Source organism: Xenopus laevis, chromosome 2L, assembly GCF_017654675.1.
Source record: "Xenopus laevis strain J_2021 chromosome 2L, Xenopus_laevis_v10.1, whole genome shotgun sequence".
NCBI lineage: Eukaryota > Metazoa > Chordata > Amphibia > Anura > Pipidae > Xenopus > Xenopus laevis.
Window position 1 is genome coordinate 135,864,628 of NC_054373.1, and position 14,675 is coordinate 135,879,302.

The following is a 14,675-nucleotide window of genomic DNA, read 5'->3' on the forward strand; positions in this document are numbered from 1 at the left end:
GGGCCGCATGGGTCAAAACTGTTGCTTTTGAATGTGAGCTGCATCAGGGGCGATCCGCCAATGAGGCGAGCTGAGGCGCTCGCCTCAGGCGGCATCGCCAGCTAGGTTTCCAGGGGCGGCAAAAAGCCGCTCCTGGTGCCTTTAAGAGCCGAATTTCCGGTTTTTGAACCGGAAATTCGGCTTTACTAGGGCGAGAGAGCGCAATTGCGCTCTCCGCACTAGCGTTGCTGCCTCCCCCCCGGAAATCGAATCGGGCTGGGGGGGCGGCATTACTGGAGCCGCCTCAGGCGGCAATGCATACAGAAACGGCGCTGAGCTGCATGCTAAGGATCAATTGCAAATTTACTTAAGAGCTATGTGCCCTCCCCCCCTTGACTAACGGAGTTAGAGAGCTGAAAAGCTGGACATACGTTCACTCCAGTCTTTATAAATTACTTTTTTGGCTACCTAACTATATTAGAATCATTTTTAATATTTTGTACATTCTATCTATTTACCAAGTTTTTATATTTACACTGAACTGTTCATTTAAGTGTAGGCCTAGTCCAGGGGTCAGCAACTTTTAAAGAGCCATTTTGCCCCCTCTTCCACTAAAGAAAAATAGTCTGGAGACACAAAATATAACATGAAAGTATATCCATCGACAGCACTCCAATTTTTCATTAAGACCGCCTTTATTGTTTGCAAAGCATTGCATAGCAGCATAGCAACATAGTGCACTATGTTGCTATGCTGCTATGCAATGCTTTGGAAAAATTGAAAAATTGGAGTGCTGTCGATGGATATACTTTCATGTGATATAAAGAAGCCTTTGTGAACAGGCTTAAGGACGTGCACCCACCAAGAAAATTGGGCCTAGTAAGTAAGTGCGGTTTTGATTGGAAGTGTCTGACACAAAATATAACACAGTTTATAAACTTTTAAAAGTTTTAACCTTTCTTTAATTTTAACTGTTACAACAAAAGATTTGGCGCGCGTAGAAAATGTTTGACCACGCCCATTTTTGTGACCACACTTCCTAATTACCATGTCCATTTTACAAAATTTGCCAGGTTATGAGAGCTTGTGCCACAATGTCTGCAATAAACAAGAAGGCTTAACCCGAGTGAATTGGTGTGCTTCTTCCCCTTACATAGTTTGTTATGAGAGCATGAACACATTTCTGTGGTTTTTAAGTGTTATTACAGTTTTGCTAATGAAGGTGAATTGCCCTTTAAGTTGTGACTCTAAGTTCTTATCTTATCTAAAACCATTACAAAAGTATCTTTAACTATGTATTCTGGGCTCTCTGCCAAGAGCCAATTAAGTTAGAAACGTTGTATTTTTTTCTGGCAGTTCAGTGCAGCAGACCAAAGAGAAACTCACGACATATCAATACAGATCCGGGACTGCGGGTTGAGCTGTCAAAAGCGGGACTGTCCCGCTCAAAACTGGACAGTTGGGAGGTATGAACAAACAGAAATAATGGATTCAGTGCATCCCTACATAAAACTTTTATTACAATACTGAGACCATTTCATTAAGACATTCCCAAGAGGATCTGTGTAGAAGAGACAACAATTGTTCTTCAAGCAGGGTTTTCATGTAGGTCACAACTGTTCCTCTAACCCTTAGCAGCAGAAAAACTTATGTCTGTGGATGTGGGGGTGAGTTCCTAAAATTTAAAAAAAAAATACCTCTGTAGAAAAGAAAACACCACTTGTCTGTCAATGGTATTTAGTAGTATTATCGTGATAGTCTACAGCAGTGATCCCCAACCAGTAGCTCATGAGCAACATGTTGCCTCCAACCCCTTGGATGTTGCTCTTATGGTCCTCAAAGCAGGTGCTTATATTTGAATTCAAGGCTTGAAAGCAAGTTTTAATTGCATAAAAACTAAGTATAGTGCCAGTCCACGTAGAGGCTACCAAATAGCCAATCACAGCCCTTATTTGGCACCCCAAGGGACTTTTTTTTAATGCTTGTGTTGCTCACCAACTCTTTTTACATTTAAATGTGGCTCACAGGTAAAAAAGGCTGGGGACCCCTCCTACAGCTTGCACTTTGGGAAAGAAAATATTGAAAGTCTAGGATGAATTGGCCACAAAATGTTAAACTGACAAGTAATCATAGCGTGAATACTCCATATTTAATGCAACGGTTCATTTCAAGTCATTGGCAGCTTACAATAACTTTGCTCTTACAATATAATAGGGTAGGAAGAGAGGCTTTAAGGCATTTACTTCTCCACATTATTAGGTATTTGGAGAGAAGGCCTTACATATTTGGAGGAGACTTATTTTAGGAAAATATCAATACCAATAGTTAATATGAATATTGGGTCTCATTTCTCACAGGCTATATACCATAAAGTTATGTTTGGAAAAATTTTCTACGCCATGCCTACAGGGATAAGAATCTGGGATAGCCTGCATAATCATTTGGGATTCCTAGTGCTCCGACTGCTTTTAGTTTTAGTTCTTCTGTCCCCCGCCAGATGTGAAATCTATCGATACATTTCTGTTCTCTCTCTTGGCATGCAACTAGCCATAATGAAAACTGAGAGATCGGGCTGTCGGATAACATAAGCTCACATATCCCTGAACGCACCTGGGCTGTGCCTGAGCGCTACTACTAAAAAAACAACTGGAGCTTTGTAATCAGTTCCCCTGTGTTATCAGGGCCCACAAGTGAAAGGCAGAGCAGGAGAACTGCCCAAGAGAATGCTTGTTTACTAGAACTACCAGCAACAACACAGATTGTCTTCCCTCCCTAATGAAGTACCTACAGTTGTAACATGCCAAATCCAATTATTTCTTCTCTGAACTAAAAATACAGCAACAATAGTGTATCTTTAAAAAAAAGCAGATGAACTAATAGCTGTATCTAATTAATGGTACAGATGCTAATGTTCCTGGTCACCTAATGCTAAGAGAAGAGGTGATATTACACGTCTGATGCCTATACCACAGCTACTGTCATAAAGTTCATGGTTCACAAAGCCACAAAATCGTTCATAGATATTCTGGAAATAGTAATTGTCTTGATTATTAAAAGAGTAACAAGCAAACCCTATTGTAGAAGAGGCATAACCTGTTCATGGGAGATGCATTAACCCATCAGTATGCTGTATAACATTGGCAAATGAAGAAGAGCACTTGTCCAACGTGCCCTGACATCTGATTATATCCCTTGTGTAAAAGCCCTTTATCAGGCCCTGATTCAGGTCACTGCATCCGAAAGCACGATCAGTGCTAGAATGTCCATAGATCTACTCTCATCCCGTGTTGAGGAAGAGAAACATACAGATATGGGCACCCGCTGAGAAGCCAAGCACAGGGGTCGTCAGAAATCACCAAGCAGAAAATGAGGGCCACGTGAAACTGATGCTACAGGGCTGATTATTGAATTCAGATTCGGAATGCGCTTGTTTTGGAGAAGCTGTGTAACGGCATACTGAACTGATATTTCTATAGATCTGGTACACTTTACAGAGACTGTTCAGCATTTACATCAGTACCTGCCAAGTTTACAATCAAATTACTAATTGGCCTTGTATTGTGACTATAATATTATATATATATATCTGTCCCTAAGCTAACCCACAGCAGCCCAGAACATGACGGGAAGCTAAAGCAGACACATATCTTCACTGCTACAGGGCTGTGAGCGTCTTTGGTTGCTAAGGAAGGTTAAAACATAATGTGTAGCATTTCTGTGCTACTTTTTTTAGTTGTGCGGGAACATTTTTACAAATGTTTATATGGTCACTAATAAAAGCTCAATAGCATTTCAGAAAAAAAATATAGGTTCAGGTAAGTGTTCAAACGGTAAGCGAAAAAAAGTTCTTCACTTCCAGTTCACGTGCTTAGCACGTGTAAAATAGTGTAAAGGTGGCAATACACGGGGCGATAAAAGCTGCCGACAGACTGAGTCGATCGATATCTGGCCGAAATCAACTGTTCGTTGATGTGGTCCGCGATTTGACAGCTCGTTTTCCATACATTATGATCCGATCATTAGGCCCTAGGGCCCACAATTGGATCAGCCCGATATCATCCTCCTCAAGGTGGGCACATCGGGGAGAGATCCGCTCGTTTGGCTATTTTCTTTATCTGTACGGCCACCTTAAGGTTAATGGCAGATGGGTCATTTTCTCCGTTGGTTGGTGTATACAGGGCCGCCATTAGAAATAACGGGGCCTCGTACAAAGAATTTTTTAAAATATAAACATTGGTGCCAGGGCCCTCTGTACAAGTTAAAAAAAAAATTGGGGCCCCAAAGAATATTTTTTTTAAAAAAAACCATTAGTGGCAGGGGCCTATAGCATATTAAAATAATACAGTTGTGGCCAGGGGATGAAAAAAAACCAAAAAAAACCCACAAATTAGTGTTCAGTAGAATTGAACTTGTGGCTTCAGGACTTCAAACTTCGCCTCCTTTCGTGACTTCGGGTCTTTTCGCCGCTTCAGATCTTCAATTTCGTCTGTTTTTGTGACTTCGGGTCTTTTCGCCGCTTCAGAACTTCCGTCAGTTTTCGGGACTTCGGGTCTTTTCGCAGTTTCGGGACATCGGCTGTTCGGGACTTCGGAAATGGCCACACGGCTTCGGCACAGTCAAGGGGGGGGGCGGCTCTTTCGAAAGTGCAGCACTGCCGGGCCCCCCTTCAGGCCCGGGCCCAGGACATTTGTACCCCCTGCCCCCCCCCCGGGTGTATATATAAAGGCAGAAAAAGCTGAAGCTGAGACTTCGGGTCTTTTCGCCGCTTCAGAACATCAATTTCGGCTGTTTTCGTGACTTCGGGTCTTTTTGGCGCTTCAGAACATCAATTTCGTCTGTTTTCGTGACTTCGGGTCTTTTTGGCGCTTCTGAACTTCAATTTCGGCTGTTTTCGAGACTTCGGGTCTTTTTGCCACTTCAGAACATCAATTTTGGTTGTTTTCGTGACTTCGGGTCTTTTCGCCGTTTCAGAACTTCCGTCAGTTTTCGGGTCTTTTCGCAGTTTCGGGACATCGGAAATGGCCACACGGCTTCGGCACAGTCAAGGGGGGGCGGCTCTTTCGAAAGTGCAGCACTGCCGGGCCCCCCTTCAGGCCCGGGCCCAGGACATTTGTACCCCCTGCCCCCCCCCCCCCCGGGTGTATATATAAAGGCAGAAAAAGCTGAAGCACACCAGGATTTTCTTCAAAAAGATAAAGTGTTTATTTCATCATCGTTTCGGCCCCATGTGAGGGCCGAAACGTTAATGAAATAAACACTATCTTTTGAAGAAAATCCTGGTGTGCTTCAGCTTTTTCTGCCTTTGGATATTTGATTTCTGAATTGCACCCAGGTATGTAACTTTTGAAGTGTGTGCTAAAGCCTTTCACAACACATTATATATATATATATATATATATATATATATATATATATATATATATATATATATATATATATATATATATATATATATAGATAGATATATAAATATATATATATAGATATATATATAGATATATATATATAGATATATATATATATAGATATATATAGATAGATATATATAGATATATATATATAGATATATATAGATATATATAGATATATATATATATATATATATATATAGAAAAATGCTTAAGAATGCACTTTCGTAACTGGTCATAAACGTGATAAATATACTGTATATGTTTAAAATCCAAGACAGAGTTTACAAAGCAGATATCGTACACATAGCAGGTATTCTGGCAGTAGCTGAAACGTAAACGCTGTGCATTAGAAGAAAATATACCGTAAGTAAGTAGCACTGTGTACATGACAGATATGGTGTGCTGAGACAAACATCTGCTCATGTTTCCCGCATACTGTCAGCAAATTACCAATGACGAGTAACTGAGCAAGGAAGCTGGGGTAGGGCTGGCTAGATATAGAGGAAGGGCTGGAAGAAGATTCTAGACTGAATCACACCAAGACCACATTGGCCTTTTTGAGCGGACAACGATTACTGTATAATTCTATCATTTGTTTAATGCTGTTGGTTCAGTACAATTTTCTGATTTAAGCAGGAATAGACTTGGGCACAGGGCAGAGTGATTACCCATTATGTGCATTAGGCACTAGAATATTCCCAGCCTAGGGTTAGGGGTCTGGTCCCAGTCACCCAAAAAGCTCAAGTTTATATTAAACTCTCTGGAACTGGAAAACTGCTTTAATCTCTAAAAGCACACACAGATACAAATAGATAATCTTCTATAGTTTCTTGCTCCCTGTAAGATCTCCCTGCCTAGTTACGCAAGATGTAGTAGTTAATTCTTTCACTTGAACTAGAATGGATCTTCTCTAGTCACAGTTGAGAAACCGTGCCATTAGGAGGTGTATAAACAATGCACAGCATTATTTTTAATTTAATGCGAGTGCTTATTATCTGCTTCATATTGCACTGCATTTCCCAGTGACAGATTTGGTTAAATGAAATAATAAAGTCTTCACGAAGAGCAAATTAATTCAGAATACCATTATGCCTGTGGAGCCAAACTCAATTAACTTACAGAAAGAAAAGTTGTACTTGCTTCACGGGTTTCTCAAAACGTAACCAAGCCAATAAAAGTTTAATACATTATTTAAAAGGACCTGAAAGAATGAGCAGTTGGTGCTAGATCCAATCAATCAGGCATAGGCCACGTATATTCTATAAAGACTGTCCACAGATAAGCAGATTTGCATCTAATTTGCTCTCTCTATTTAGCTATGAACAACCCTGCTTCTCCATTTCATGAAATTAAGGGAAAACGATATATTCATTTTTTCACGACTAAATGATTTAAGATTCAGGAAAACTGTATTACCAGCAATAAAGTTTAATACATATGAATGATTCATGAAATTAACCACATCTGGTGAGATTATGATTTCTAGACACACTTGGACACAGACATTAATCGAATAGCCTCTGGAAATAAAAGCGGTTATTTCAATGCACTGGCCAACATTTTTACATTTTCAACAATGATGAGAAGAAGGTCATAATAGACATTAGGGGTGATTTACGACTACAAGCGCACTTGCACCCCCGCAACTTCCCTCACAATAACTTGCGCTCTTTGCACTTAGATATAGTTGCGTTGCTCAGCCATTCCATGACTTTAATTCCGAATCCAATGCCAAAACTGTTGCACGACTGATGCAGCTGATAAAGGGATCTACCATCACTTCATGACCAGGTGGTGGCTCCCTTCATACCCAGCGCCAATAAGCACAGCACAATTGGGTGCACACTAGGCCAGACGCACTTCCATGCAATTGCATCCAATTTGCAACTAAATATGTGGAGTTGCATTAATATTAGCAAATCAGACGCAATTGCATTGGGTACAGTGCAATTCATTTAAAACGAGATTAAATTATAAATGAAACCTTCAAAATGTACATAATAACACAACCAAATACTGAAGTATAAGTAAACAAATGACATATATATTAAGCTGAATAAGAGGAATAAAGCACACCATTGGCTGTTGCTCTATCTACCAGAAACTATTAGCATGTATTTATTATTATTAACATGTATTTTTAGAGCGAAAGCATATAAACTATAAGCCATCTCCATCTACAGCTTCATACGCAGCACATTTTTGCTGATAATATATCAAATCTTGTGTTGCATCTCATATTGGATATAGCATTAATTCTAAGCAGCAATGACATATGGAATGAATCAATAATTGGGTTTGTGTAGAATGTGAAATGATGGGATGAATTACAGTGGAAAATCTGACCTGGGAGGCAGAAGTTACAAGACATTGAGGTCAATCAGGTACTGAAGTTGTGGATAACTGGGGGTATTTGTGGATAATAAATGTAGCTGTAGCAAGCAATGCCAGTCAGTACTGTCTTGTTTTAAAGGGTTATAGACTAACAGTAGGAAATGCCTGGTCCCATGTAGAAGTTTGGTCTCCGGTGCTTGAATGGATATTTTAATGAATTAGAGGAAATCCAGAGAAGAGTGACTAAATAGATAAGGCTAGGGCAAGACTGAGCTGAAATCCACAGGCCCATTTCAGCACCTGACCACTAGCAGAATCTTCTTCCGTGTCTTCGAGTCTGGAAGTCTTGTGTCGTTCTCCGTTAAGGGGAGACTATATATAATATATAAAAAACACAGGTTTTATTAACTACTCGATCCTTCCAGGGGGCCACAAGGGCAACATTTTAGGATGAGAAAGGGGCTTTTAAAGAATATTAAGAATTCACTCTAAAGAATTCTCAATGGATTTTTTTTTTAGTAACTGAGAATACATCACTGAAATTAACTCTTAGCATAACATTTATCCATGGACTTTGATACAATTGTCCTCTTAGAGCCAGGAAATATTTTTTTTCCCCCCTCCCTTTTCCTCTGGATCAACTAGCAGTTAAGCAGGTTTCACTTATTCAAAATATTTTGAACTTGAAGGACATGCATCTTGTTTTTCAACCTCATCTACTATGAATTAATAACTTGTGATCATAAAAACAGTTATTAAACCGTTCACAATAACAATAAGTCTAGATGACAAGGCAGGTTCTATTAATCCAAAAGTTCCATTGCATAAATACAAATAACTCCTTAGTTCATGCAAAGAAACCCAATTTATAGTACAGGTATAGGAACGGTTATCCAAAATTCTTGGGACCTGAGGTTTTCCAGATAACAGGTCTTTCAATAATTTGGATCTCTATACTTCCAAGTCTACAAAAAATTCATTTAAACATTAATTACACCTATTAGGATTATTTTGCCTTCAATAAGGGTCAATTATACATTAACTGGGATCAAGCCCAAGTTACTGTTTTATTATTACAGAGAAGAAGAAAATCATTTTTAAAAATGTGAACTATTTGAGTAAAATGGAGTCTTTGGGAGATGGTCTTGCAGTAATTCGAAAATATGAAATAAAATTGTGAACTGCCGTAAGTTTGGATTTAGCCACTGGATGGCACTATTGGACTAGCAGATAAAATAGGAAGACTCAAGCTAGGTGAATACTTCTTCTGTTTAATGCTATTTCTTTCCCAGGTACAAGTCATTCTAGTAACGATATTATACAATTATTGGTAGCGCTAATATAAAATGATCTTCTTTCCCTTGAAATTACACCCATAAGAAAATACTTTATGTATTACAGTACTCCAAGGTAATGTACCGTAATTAGAACTGATTTACATGTATGTAAATAAACAGAGGTACAACAAAAACTGGTTGATGAACAGACCGAAGATTGCCCAGGTGAAGCCTAAGAGGCAACTAAAGTTTGCAAACGGTTAGTGGTTTTAAAAGGATATATACTAGCTTAGCTATCATCAAAGAGATAGAGTCCTACAATTACAAAGTAAATCTGTAAAAATTGGATTTGTTTATACAGAACACTATTGATTTCTTGAATTTGGATCTTTCAGAATAACATGGTTTCTGGATAGTAGATTCTATATCTGCTCAACAAAAATGGCAAAATAATGGTTTGGTTTTTTTAAATGCATGAAACTATCTGTGTGCGTGCAAAGGGCTTGTATGTCACTGATTTCGGCTTTACCGGAGCATAAAGCTTGTCATATGTGCTTGCCTGTGCTGAGGAAACGGTGAAATACTGGGCTTTGTTATATGGAAGGGAGAAGAGGCAGAACGACCTTTGGAAATGAAAAGCTAGCTTTCCAATACTGAGTAGGATTTCAGCTGAAAGTTCAGTAGACGTCACGCTTTGCATCCAAAGATTCCGCTTCCCCTAGAAATGGATTTTGCACTAAAGGAAATGAGAATGCAACTCAACAAAAGGGTTCTAGTGAAAAATAAGTGTGCCTGTCTGTGGCCCTCCAGGTGCAACTAAGCTGTAGAAAAGCACCTCCTAACACAATTCAACAGCCTCGGGCTGGGATTCATCAATAGCTAGCTGGATATTAAAGCTACAAAATCCATCCAGTTCAACAGAAAGCCACAAGATGTCAACCTTGTTACGCAGCAAATATGCCAACCTCTCTGCAACACAGGGAATATGATTTTATAGAAGTCAAATCTCCAGAGTTTTCAAAAACTTGGTGTCTAAGTTTTAACGAGAAGGCCTGTGCTTTGTGGTTGCAAATTTAACTCAAGGTTCACCTATGAAATATTATTGAAGTACAGAGACAGTTTTCGGGACTTTCTGCTTTAACTACAAATCCAAAGTAACAAAAGGAAGGCCTACATCACAGGGCAATTTCGCCTTCTCGGAACGGCCTAACAGTATGCAAGTGTACATAAAAGAATGGTAAGTGAAGGGAAATTTATTAGATCTTTCAGTTGGAGAGAAAAATCCCTCTATATTTACTGCATATAGAAAGAGGCTGGTGTAGAGATTAGCAGCATATAGTATATAATTCTAACACATTTGCATACACCTTTCTATTTTGCAGCTATGGGTATGTGAACGGTTATCCATAATGACCTGATGTTTTCCATACTATGGATCTCCATACCTTAAGTCTACTAAAAAATCATGTAAACATTAAATGGCTCTAATTAGGATTAATTATATTTTAGTTAGGATCAAGCACAAGGTACTGTTTTTAGAAAAAGGAAATAATTGTATACATTTTTAAACATTTAATGCATTGCATTTCTGTGAATAAACACGCAAGGGGTGCTCCCTGCTTGAATTTGCCATGAGTGCCAGTGTATTATGATTGCTTGGGAGGGTGCAGATCCCTCCAACACCGAGCACAATCCAGATTTGAAGGCCAGGGTGTGCAAGCGGGCCTACTATCCAAGTCTATGGGAGACAGCCATCCCGTAATTCAGAGCTTTCTAGATAATGGGTTTCCGGATAATGGATCCCATGCCTGAATTAAGGTTACAACTGTTTAACAAATGTGCTGCTACTCTCAAATGCAATTCCGTTGATGGGAATATACAAACCACTGAATAAAAAGGAAGGATTATAGAGTGTATCCATGTTGAAATACAGCTGTACAGGTATGGAACCTGTTATCCAGAATGCTTGGGACCTGGAGTTTTCTGGATAATGGATCTTTCCATAATTTGGATCGTCATACCTTAAGGCTACTAGAAAATCATATATGCATTAGACAAACCCAATAGGCTGATTTGCTTCCAATAAGAATTACTTATATCTTAGTTGGGATCACATACAATTTTGCTTCCAATAAGAATTACTTATAACTTAGTTGGGATCACATACAAGATTCTGTTTTATTATTACAGAGAAAAAGGAAATCATTTTTAAAAATCTGGATAAAATGGAGTCTATAGAAGACAGCCTTTGCGTAATTCGGAGCTTTCTGGATAACGGATCAATTACCTGTAGTAGTTAGTCGCTGTGATCTGATCATAGTGATGGCATGATGTTATATCATTTTCTATGTTTCACTTAGAATTGAGGATTGTATATTAAATAGAACTCTCCAAATCTAGCAAACATGGTATAAGGTTATGATGGGAAAATACACTACAAATGAATATCTAATCCTACACAGTACAAAGAATTACATAATACAGGTATGGGACCTGTTATCCAGAATGCTCGGGACCTGGGGTTTTCCGCATAACGGATCTTTCTGTAATTTGGGTCTTCATGCCTAAAGTCTACTAGAAATTCATTTAAACATTAAATAAACCCAATAGGCTGGTTTTGCTTCCAATAAGGATTAATTATATCTTAGTTGGGATCAAGTACAATGTACTGCTTTATTATTACAGAGAAAAAGGAAATCATTTTTAAAAATTTTGATTATTTGGATAAAATGGAGTCTATGGGAGACAGCCATTCCGTATTTCGGAGCTTTCTTGATATCGGGTTTCCGGATAAGGGATCTTATACCTGTACATTACAATACATATTTTCTAAATAGAGACAATTTTTGAGTGTTTTACCAGTGCTACTGATCTATGTGAGCCTGTAAGTGCAGGCACTGTGATACAACCATCTGCTACTAACTCTAATTCTAGGTACATGACCCCTGATTGATGCACACTGTAAATACTGAGAGAACACACAAACTCAATACAGATAGTGCATGGCTAAGCAGAACTACATTTAGCTACATGTGGCAGACTATGCATTGGTTTCTGTTTAAGTATACAGGATGTCTTGAAATGAATTGCTGATTAACCTATCAATAAGTGGATTTTATTGGAAGTTAGCATGAATAAGCGAGGAAGTAACCCAATGTCTTCCATTATGAATGGAAATGCAAGAAACACCTGTGTTTACACTTTTTAAGATGTTTATTGGTGGATTTCATGATACAGGGCTGACCAACTGGCGGCCCGCGGGCCGGACCCCCCCCCCCTCAATGGCCCCCCACATGCTGTGTCTGATTACCATATATAAAATTTAAAAGGTATCAGTACAGAGATTAACTGGCCCCTGCATTGTTTAAACCTCAAATTCAGACTCTAATCCCCCTGTATTGTTCACACTTGTGACACCTCTATTGTTTATATCCTAAAGGCCTGTACTGTTCACACCTGAGACCCAGACTGAAACTGCCCACATTGTTCACCTGTTCACATCTTATTCAAAATGCTAATGGGGCACCAGCACTGTGTCACTGTATGTAGTACATATTAGAATGAAAGGTTTCCCTGTCTCGTGCTCTGTTCTGCCTTCCCTCTCTGTGTGTGCCATTCTCTGCTTGCCCAGTGCTGCTTGTGTGTGCCATTCTCTGCTTGCCCAGTGCTGCTTGTGTGTTCCATTCTCTGCTTGCCCAGTGCTGCTTGTGTGTGCCATTCTCTGCTTGCCCGTTGCTGCTTGTGTGTGCCATTCTCTGCTTGCCCAGTGGTGCTTGTGTGTGCCATTCTCTGCATGCCCAGTGCTGCTTGTCTGTGCCATTCTCTGCTTGCCCAGTGCTGCTTGTGTGTGCCATTCTCTGCTTGTCCAGTGCTGCTTGTGTGTGCCATTCTCTGCTTGCCCAGTGCTGCTTGTGTGTGCCATTCTCTGCTTGCCCAGTGCTGCTTGTGTGTGCCATTCTCTGCTTGCCCAGTGCTGCTTGTGTGTGCCATTCTCTGCTTGCCCAGTGCTGCTTGTGTGTGCCATTCTCTGCTTGCCCTACGCTACCTGTGGAATGTAAGCCTGTTAGGGGTTTGTTCTTGGGGTTTGTTAGCATTTGGAAATTGTTGTTAAGGGCCCCTAAGGTGTTTAATCATGTGTTGGGGGTTGTTATATTATCCACAGGGGAGGATGAGGCATATGGATTTAAGGGTATGTTTTTAACATAACTTAAATTTTTCACATGAGTGATGGGGGATTTCCCTGCAGTGAGCACCAACCATTTGATTATTTGGTGTGCTACCACCGTTAATGTGGATATGTTCTTAAAAGTTTTTGTGGTGATATGGGTGCGGTTTACAGTGGGTGTGGTTTAAAAGGGGGAGTGGCTAACACAGACTTCCCTTATCGGCCCTCCACCACATAGGCCAGTAAAATTTTGGCCCTCGGTACCGCAGAAGTTGGACAGCATTGCTCTGATAGAATGAAAAATTAATAAATTCATAGTGGATTTTATAATGTATGTTATTGGCCCAAAACATAACATTCCATCACTACCACACTTCTGGTGACATATTGTCTTCTGGTTCTCTCCGACAGCTCTGTGGTAAGAGACATAGGACTCCTTTCCCATTAAAGTTGGTCTGCTCTGACAACCTTTGATTGGTCTGTCCAAATCAAATCAATCTAAAAGTCCTGGTCTTTGCCTAGGTGTCCGCTGCCTTCATATTTTCTCATGGTACAGTTCTAATTTATGCATCATATTTCTAACAGTAGGTCCTGTGATGACATTCTTATTGTCTTTTCTAAGCATTTTGCTATCTGCTCTTTGGTTGAAGTTGCTGGGACAGTCAGGCCTGGCCAATATAGCAATTCTTTAAAATCATTGCCACTTGTAGATGATCTTCCGGGCAGTGGAATGACGGTTTCCCATTTGGAGATCTCTTTAAATCCCTAAGTGTCTGACATTTAAATAAAACAGGTTCTTCCAAGATAATCTCTAATTTGCTCCTGATTCTAAAGTTTATTATTTGATATTGTGCACCATGCAAAATTTGCCTTTATGTTTAATCACATATAATGGATTACGAAATGTAAACAGTGTATGACATTTGTTATTTTATCAATATATATGTTATCAATAGTTCAAACAAAGATCGATAATCTCTATGTTGCAATTTGAAAATATCAAAATAGCCGTCAAGTTTACCTACTTTTTATATGATTGTAAGTAGGCAAATTAATACTAGGTTATATATAAGAGGAGGTAATGATAGTAGTTTACAGCGTACAGAGGTTGAATGAGGATGCTATAAGCTGCTGTTATTCTACTAGATATTGATGAGTGCTGACTGCCTTACCAGCTGCCTCTGTATAGGTATTGTACATAATTCTATACTGACAGCAAAGTTAAAGGAGAACAAAACCCTGCTTAAAAGCTTGGCCTCTAAAGTCCTCACTCTCCACTCCTGAACCATACCACTGAGGACACCCACAATTGCCCTGTTTAGCTGGTTCAGTGTGGTTTGGGAGGTGGGAGGTAGGACATTGGAGAGGCCAAGTTAGTGAGATGGGTTTTGTTCCCCTATACTGAAACAGTAGAGATATGCCCTCTGTGTGGACTGTTGTACAGATTTCTAAGGTCCAAACCTCATCCAACACAAGCCATATTAGATCTTCAACTTACAGAAGAAAAAT

General features: G+C 39.5%; 1 protein-coding gene across 1 annotated transcript in view; it reads right to left on the reverse strand.

The window, feature by feature from the left end:
- The window catches only part of tdrd3.L (tudor domain containing 3 L homeolog), a gene marked incomplete at its 5' end in the record, with an annotated part of 109,962 nt that overhangs the window by 69,783 nt on the left and 25,504 nt on the right, over positions 1 to 14,675 (reverse strand).